A 9,252-nucleotide genomic window follows, 5' to 3' on the forward strand; every position below is an offset into this window, starting at 1 on the left:
GTGTTTTAAAACCTTTGGAGAGTTGCTATAAATTTAAAGTAGCACACACAGCGCAGACATGTTCTGTTTGAGGTGCCAGTCAGAACATCCATATTGTTTGTATTGTTGAGGTATTTGTAGTTGATTCATGCATTCTTTAAACTGTTTATGTAGTTTAGACTGTTCATGCATTCTTCAAATTGATTGTTCATTCTTTAACTCAGTTGTGCAGTCTCTACAATGTTCATGTATTCTTTAGATTGATCATACATTTTTTAGATAACCCATGCATATTTTGAATTGTTTATTCTGTAGATTGTTCATATCTTCTTTAAATTGTTTATGTATTTTGAAATTGCATTCTTTAGATCGCTCATGTATTTTATAATTGCATTCTTTAGATTGCTTGTGTATTTATAGATTATATTCTTTAGATCGCTCATGTATTTTGAGATCATATTCTTTAGATCGCTAGTATTTTGAGATCGCTCGTGTATTGTCAGATTGCTCATGCCATGTTCCAGCTGACCAGTTTCTTCATGCATTTCAGTGTTTTCCCACAGGATTTTTGTTCAGAGGATTGGCAAAATAGTTAGACGTTAACTGAGCCTCAAAAGGGTGCGAAAATGCTAGGGGTGTTTGGGGGCATGCTCCCCAGTAATGATTTACATTAATACTCTTTACATTGTTTGTGTATTTAGATTTTTTTTTTTGTGTTTTGACAATCATTTCATTTTTTAGAACCTTTTCTCTATTACAGAATACTCTTAAACTTTAATTTTTGTTTATAGATAAAAATATTTCATCCAGCATTTTTGTTTTTTAAATGTTTTGTAATACATGTATATGTTCTGGGTATTGTTCTTTTAAAACAATGTGTTCATTATCCAATAGATTGACTTCAAAAACAATGTGTTTTACCAAAAGATCGATTTTAAAACAATGTGTTTCACCAATAGACTAATTTTTAAAACAGCATGTTTATTTTAACTTCAACACATACTTAAATCTAATCCTAAAGATTCAAATATTTGGTAAAACTATTTATTGAGATTTGTGTTTCATGCATGAATTAGTTGAACTGCCATGGCTGAAAGGGCTTGTGTTAGTGTTTTGCAATGCTCATGTTAATTAAATATGTTTTTGTCTGTTAATCGTTAGTGTCAGGCACGATTTAACAATCATTTCATTCCATGATGTGCATTTGCAGTGTGCAGTTATTTCAGTTCATGCAGACTGCTTCTTAAGTTAGATTTGTGCTCAATATTTTGATTATAGACATGTTTTCAAAATAACCTCATCTAAAACTTTAAAGGGACAGAGCCTAGTTTCAACCCGTGAAAATTAACACTAATTATAGTTGATCTACAAACCTGTAACATATTTGGATAAAGTTACAATTGAGTCAAACATGAGTCTGTGAATTTGATATGGTGAAATGCCCTCTAAAAATAAACTAAAACTCGACTCCTTAACTGTTACTTCTCAGACGCACGTGCGTTTTTAAAAAATATGAAAAAATTATTTTGTGATATTAAAAACACCAAGATGACCAAAAACACTTCGAATGTTACTTCTCAGACGCACGTGCGTTTTTTTAAAATATGAAAATTTTATTTTGTGATATTAAAAACACCAAGATGACCAAAAACACTTCGAATGTTACTTCTCAGACGCACGTGCGTTTTTTAAAAATATGAAAATTTTATTTTGTGATATTAAAAACACCAAGATGACCAAAAACACTTCGAATGTGCGGAAATGAATAATCTAACAATAAAGTCTAAGTAAAGTATGATATCAGTTATCAAAAACAGCTATAAAAGTAAAAAATATGGCTTAGTGTTTAAAAACTAGGTGATGTCCCTTTAATGTACCGATACTGATAATTAATTTATAATGGATTGTATTGGTTGTTTTAAAATCCACTCAACCAAGGGTATTTCTGCATTTCCTTGATCATATAAGGAACATTACTCCATATTAGACTCCATACACAAGGGGCATTACTCTTTTTTAAAGTTTCATAGAAAATGAGACATTTCATTTTTAGTTTTCATATAAAAGGCATGTTGTGTTTATACATACGGCACATAAGCTTCTGATTTAACCCACAAGGGACATCGCTTGTCAGACTTCATATACAAGACGCAGTAGTCTTCAGATTTCAGACTACTCAGTTGTTCGTTTTATACATCATATACTGTAGTTACCAAAGCGTAAGTGTTGGGGTTAAGAATTAATTACGCATCCTTTTAAAAAATAAAACTGTTAGTTTCTGCATGAACAGATGCAGGATGTTTCTATGGCAACAGGGTTCAACTTTAAAGATACCACCTACATCATTTTACACTAACAAGCATTATATATGTATATGTGGTCATATTTACGAAAAAAAATCATTTTATTAATCTATTAAACAATGGATTATCAGAGAACATCCAGCACAATCCCCTATTTCATTTTCAACTTAACTTATTTTCATGCTTATATCCAATTAAAGTTCAGGCACGCTGTTCTGGGCACACACTTCAGCTATCTGGGCTGTCCAGGACAGAGGGTTAGTTGTTCATTGTTAGTGGTTTGTGAGAGAGAAGAGGGTGTAGTGGTCTTACACCTACCCACTGAGTCGTTAAAACTCGCTCTGGGTGGGAGCTGGTACCGGGTTGCGAACCCTGTACCTACCAGCCTTTTGTCCAATGGCTTAACCACGACACCACCGAGGCCAGTCGACTGTCCCCTTGGATGTGCACCTGTTTTGTATCTTTGTTTTAAAACATTGCTTCATTAAACAGACTCAAGTTAAGATGCACAGCTAACAGATATTTTCACATTGTTTGTTTGATTGTTTGTTTGTTTGTTTGTTTGTTTGCTCTTTATTTCTGTCGCCTGTTGTCTTCCATGAATTTTTAATTTGCTTGTTAGTTAGTTGGTGTTTATTGTTTTTTGTTGTTGTTTTTATGTTTTGATTAGTTTTTTTTAAACTTTGGTCAGACTGGCATCAGCTCTGTGTGAGTTCTACAGGCCAGTCTTACAATCTGTAGCTTGCTAATAAAAATATATACAATCACATGTTTTATCAGAACAGGATCCATGGATATGGGTCATATAAAAGCTGTCTAGCAATTAAGGTATTAGCATTTTATAGAAACATATTTTATTGTTTTTTAAAGAACAAATGGATTAGGCACAAGTTATACAACTTACTAGGCCTTCTCCATACTACATACATGTCACAACAGCAATATATTTATGCAATTTAAATATGAACATAAATAAATATTATAGGTAGCAGCTTTGTCAAAAGTCATTACATGTGCTTCCCTATCTATGGAAAAACACATAAAAGATTCCTTGCTGCCGTTAGGTAAAATATAAAAGATTCCTTGCTGTCGTTTAGTAAGATATAAAAGATTCCTTGCTGCCGTTTAATAAGATAAAAGATTCCTTGCTGCCGTTAGGTAAAATATAAAAGATTCCTTGCTGCCGTTTGGTAAAATATAAAAGATTCCTTGCTGCCGTTTGGTAAGATATAAAAGATTCCTTGCTGCCGTTTAATAAGATATGATTCCTTGCTGCCGTTAGGTAAAATATAAAAGATTCCTTGCTGCCGTTTGGTAAGATATAAAAGATTCCTTGCTGCCGTTTGGTAAGATATAAAAGATTCCTTGCTGAATTTTCTCTCATACTCTGGACCAAAGGTCCAATAGCAACCGATGAAACAAACATTCCTTTCCTTTAGTTTTCATGACCAGTGTTTCACTCGCACACAGCTGATGTCCGTCTGTCTGTCTGTCTGTCTGTCTGTCTGTACGTGTTAGAGAGTAATATCTGAGGAATCTGTACATAGTTCCTGTGCTGAAAATTGCATGCAATGTAGGTTTAGTTGATATATAGGTACTTACACACATAGATGTATATATATCTATAGCAACATGTAGATGATTTTCGTTCATATTTTTATTTCCTTTTTTATATATATAAAACAAGGTTGTGAGTGTACTCTTTTTATTAGTATTAGTTTTGCTTATTTTTTTAGACAAGAGCTTACCTGGTCATAACAGTTAGAAAATGGTGTCTGTCTGTCTGTCTGTCAGAGATGAAGAACGTCATAATATAGGTGACCTCTTCGGGCTCCCATGGTTCTTGTAATGGATCCATCACAGGTGCTGATTGCCGGTCTAAACCAGACATTATCACAGAAGTATGTTAACCCTATGTAGACTTATTGACTCGAGTATTATGAGCGAGTTCTTTATGAACATCTTCACATCAATATAGTACAGTAGTGGGTAAACTCTTTGCGAACATCTTGACATCAGTATAGTAATAGGTAAACTCGTTGTGAACATCTTGACATCAATATAGTAATAGGTAAACTCTTTGCAAACATCTTGACATCAATATAGTAATAGGTAAACTCGTTGTAAACATCTTGACATCAATATAGTAACAGGTAAACTCGTTGTGAACATCTTGACATCAATATAGTAATAGGTAAACTCGTTGTGAACATCTTGACATCAATATAGTAACGGGTAAACTCGTTGTGAACATCTTGACATCAATATAGTAATAGGTAAACTCGTTGTGAACATCTTCACATCAATATAATGGGTAAACTCTTTATGAGCATCTCCACATCAGTATCATGGGTAAACTCTTTATGAATATCTTGATATCAGTATTATGGGTAAACTCTTTATGAGCATCTTCACATCAATATCATGGGTAAACACTTTATGAACATCTTGATATCAGTATCATGGGTAAACCCTTTATGAGCATCTTCACATCAGTATCATGGGTAAACTCTTTATGAACATCTTGACATCAATATCATGGGTAAACTCTTTATGAACATCTTGATATCAGTATCATGGGTAAACCCTTTATGAACATCTTGACATCAATATCATGAGTAAACTCTTTATGAACATCTCCACATCAGTATCATGGGTAAACTCTTTATGAACATCTCCACATCAGTATCATGGGTAAACTCTTTATGAACATCTCCACATCAGTATCATGGGTAAACTCTTTATGAACATCTCCACATCAGTATCATGGGTAAACACTTTATGAACATCATGATATCAGTATCATGGGTAAACCCTTTATGAGTATCTTCACATCAGTATCATGGGTAAACTCTTTATGAACATCTCCACATCAGTATCATGGGTAAACTCTTTATGAACATCTTGATATCAGTATCATGGGTAAACCCTTTATGAGCATCTTCATATCAGTATCATGGGTAAACACTTTATGAACATCTTGATATCAGTATCATGGGTAAACCCTTTATGAGCATCTTCACATCAGTATCATGGGTAAACTCTTTATGAACATCTTGACATCAATATCATGGGTAAACTCTTTATGAACATCTTGATATCAGTATCATGGGTAAACCCTTTATGAACATCTTGACATCAATATCATGAGTAAACTCTTTATGAACATCTCCACATCAGTATCATGGGTAAACTCTTTATGAACATCTCCACATCAGTATCATGGGTAAACTCTTTATGAACATCTCCACATCAGTATCATGGGTAAACTCTTTATGAACATCTCCACATCAGTATCATGGGTAAACACTTTATGAACATCATGATATCAGTATCATGGGTAAACCCTTTATGAGTATCTTCACATCAGTATCATGGGTAAACTCTTTATGAACATCTCCACATCAGTATCATGGGTAAACTCTTTATGAACATCTTGATATCAGTATCATGGGTAAACCCTTTATGAGCATCTTCATATCAGTATCATGGGTAAACACTTTATGAACATCTTGATATCAGTATCATGGGTAAACCCTTTATGAGCATCTTCACATCAGTATCATGGGTAAACTCTTTATGAACATCTTGATATCAGTATCATGGGTAAACTCTTTATGAACATCTCCACATCAGTATCATGGGTAAACTCTTTATGAACATCTCCACATCAGTATCATGGGTAAACTCTGTATGAACATCTCCACATCAGTATCATGGGTAAACTCTTTATGAACATCTCCACATCAGTATCATGGGTAAACTTTTTATGAACATCTCCACATCAGTATCATGGGTAAACACTTTATGAACATCTTGATATCAGTATCATGGGTAAACCCTTTATGAGTATCTTCACATCAGTATCATGGGTAAACTCTTTATGAACATCTCCACATCAGTATCATGGGTAAACTCTTTATGAACATCTTGATATCAGTATCATGGGTAAACCCTTTATGAGTATCTTCACATCAGTATCATGGGTAAACTCTTTATGAACATCTTGACATCAATATCATGGGTAAACTCTTTATGAACATCTTGATATCAGTATCATGGGTAAACTCTTTATGAACATCTCCACATCAGTATCATGGGTAAACTCTTTATGAACATCTCCACATCAGTATCATGGGTAAACTCTTTATGAACATCTCCACATCAGTATCATGGGTAAACTCTTTATGAACATCTTGATATCAGTATCATGGGTAAACTCTTTATGAACATTTCGATATCAGTATCATGGGTAAACTCTTTATGAACATCTTAATATCAGTATCATGGGTAAACTCTTTATGAACATCTTGACATCAATATCATGGGTAAACCCTTTATGAACATCTCCACATCAGTATCATGGGTAAACTCTTTATGAACATCTTGATATCAGTATCATGGGTAAACCCTTTATGAACATCTCCACATTAGTATCATGGGTAAACGCTTTATGAACATCTCCACATCAATATACTAATGGGTAAACTCGTTGTGAACATCTTCACATCACTATCATGGGTAAACTCTTTATGAACATCTTGATATCAATATCATGGGTGAACTCTTTATGAACATCTTGACATCAGTATCATGGGTAAACTCTTTGTGGAACTCTACACATGAATATCATAGGTGAGCAGTTTATGTCCCTTATGGAACTCTTCACATCAATATAATCATAGGTGAGCACTTTATGCCTCTTATGGAACTCTTCACATCAGTATTATGGGTGAACACTTTATACCCTTGAAGACCTCTAAACAAGTATTATAGGTGAGCACTTTATGCCTCTTGTGGACCTGTTAACATCAATATAATCCTAGATGAACTCTCAGACTGGCTAGACAGACGGACATCACCGGGCCAGGTGAGCTGTACAGGCCCCTATGGACCTCTTGTAGTTTGTAACTATTGACCGCCTGTCTCATTATGGGGACTGGTTTTTCTCTGTACTTGGAAAACTCCCATCCTTTGTTGTCCTGCAAGTGTTTATGTGGCTTATTCTACCATGTTTGATTCTACTCCAGTGCTATTCTGTCTTGAAAGGGGATCTGCAGTCAAGTCTTGCTATTGGACATATGTATGTTACCAGGGGGTTTTTTATTGGACACCAGTATTTTATGAATCTTTTCATTGGACACCTGTATGTTATGAATCTTTTCATTGGACACCTGTATGTTATCTGTCTTTTGATTAGACACTAGTATGTCATCTGTCTCGCGATTGGACACCAGTATGTTGTCAGGTTTTTGATTGGATATCAATATTTTATCAGTAGTTTCTTGGATGCCAGTATATCAATATGAAAGTGGAAGTATATGAAATTACAACTAGTGATCAGTCTCGTCCGTGGAGCAATCTTAGCACTGAACACCTTAAGTGCATATGAACATTATGCACTTATGATGATCTTAGTGTTAAGATTGCATTGTGGAACGGAGCCCAGGATTGTACCGGTTTTGTGATTGGACATCATTATGTTATTAGTGTTCTGATTGGATATCAGTACTTCTAAAATTTTCTAAAAATTTTAAAGGCCAAGGTCATGAAAGCATATAATCAAGAATAGATTCAATCCAGGTACAGTTTTGATATTTTATAATCAGTGTTTTTGTTTTTCTTCAAAAATCTTTCTTCACCAACTTACTGGTGCCCATTTAATTTTAAATTGTATATTGATCATTTTGTAGCACATGCTGGCTTTTGAGTAGGAATAAAATTATCATAGTGTACAAACCGTTTTTAATTAGCTTCCGCTATTATTTCATGAACACCATCTTTAAAGTAACGTGTTCTTGTGAAATGTGTTAACCCTTTCCTTGCCAGGTGTGTTATGTGCCATTCTTGTGCATCTTGGATGTTAATGTCATCAAATGACCTCTACTGTTTTTTAAATATTTTATCGTGTTGAAGAAATTCAAGGCCATTTTCATTAAAGTAAGATGAAGTTTGACCTCATCAACAATTTTTAAGTACAAAAGGTTTAAATATTTGAAGACTTTTTAAAAAGATATATTTTTGAACTTAGAAAATGTTTCTGGCACTGAGAGGGTTATAGGCTGTATTTAAATTTAACTTGCATTTATATTTGTAACTGTCACTTTACATTTGTACATGGCTGTTGTCAAATAAATGTCTACTACGAAAATACATTTGTGCTTGTGTTGTGATTCTGACATTTGTCATTATTATTTTCCCATTCCAAACTAGGTCCCAAGACTGGTATATTAAAGGTGGCACATCACCATTGACTTTTGCATTCATATCAATGTAATTTGGGGTGGGACTTGTTCACGTGGTGCATGGATGGTCTAGGATCCACGTCGACAGACTCATTGGCCTATTTTTCATTCCAGCCAGCGTACTACGACTGGTATATCAAAAGTCATGGTATGTGCTATCCTGTCTGGGATGGTGCATTTAAAAAGATCCATTGCTACTAAAGAAAAAAAATTGCAGGTGGTTTTTTTTTAAGACTAATAAGCTAAAATTTACCAAATGTTTGACATGCAATAGCCTATAAAGTTGTATCGATTTATTGCATGGTATGTGCTATCCTGTCTTATTGCATACATGTACATGACTGTACTTTCAAATATATAGCTGTCACATATTCTCGACATAGAAATTGCATTGAAAAAGAAATTGTTTTGTTTAATGACACCACTAGGGCACGATTTATTGATTATCAGCTATTGGATGTCAAACGTCTGGTAATTCTGACATAGTCTTAGAGAGGAAACCCGCTACATTTTTCCCAGTAGTAGCAAGGGGTCTTTTATATGCACTATCCCACAGGCAGAATAGCACATACCACAGCTTTTGATGTACAATTCGTGGTGCACTGTCTTAAGCGAGAAATAGCCCAATGGGCCGGTCCACAGACAGGGATCGATCCCAGACCGACTACGAATCAAGCGAGTGCTTTACCACTGGGCTATGTCCCGCCCACTGAATATTGTATTGA

The sequence above is a fragment of the Gigantopelta aegis genome, chromosome 12 (assembly GCF_016097555.1).
Source record: "Gigantopelta aegis isolate Gae_Host chromosome 12, Gae_host_genome, whole genome shotgun sequence".
Taxonomy (NCBI): domain Eukaryota; kingdom Metazoa; phylum Mollusca; class Gastropoda; order Neomphalida; family Peltospiridae; genus Gigantopelta; species Gigantopelta aegis.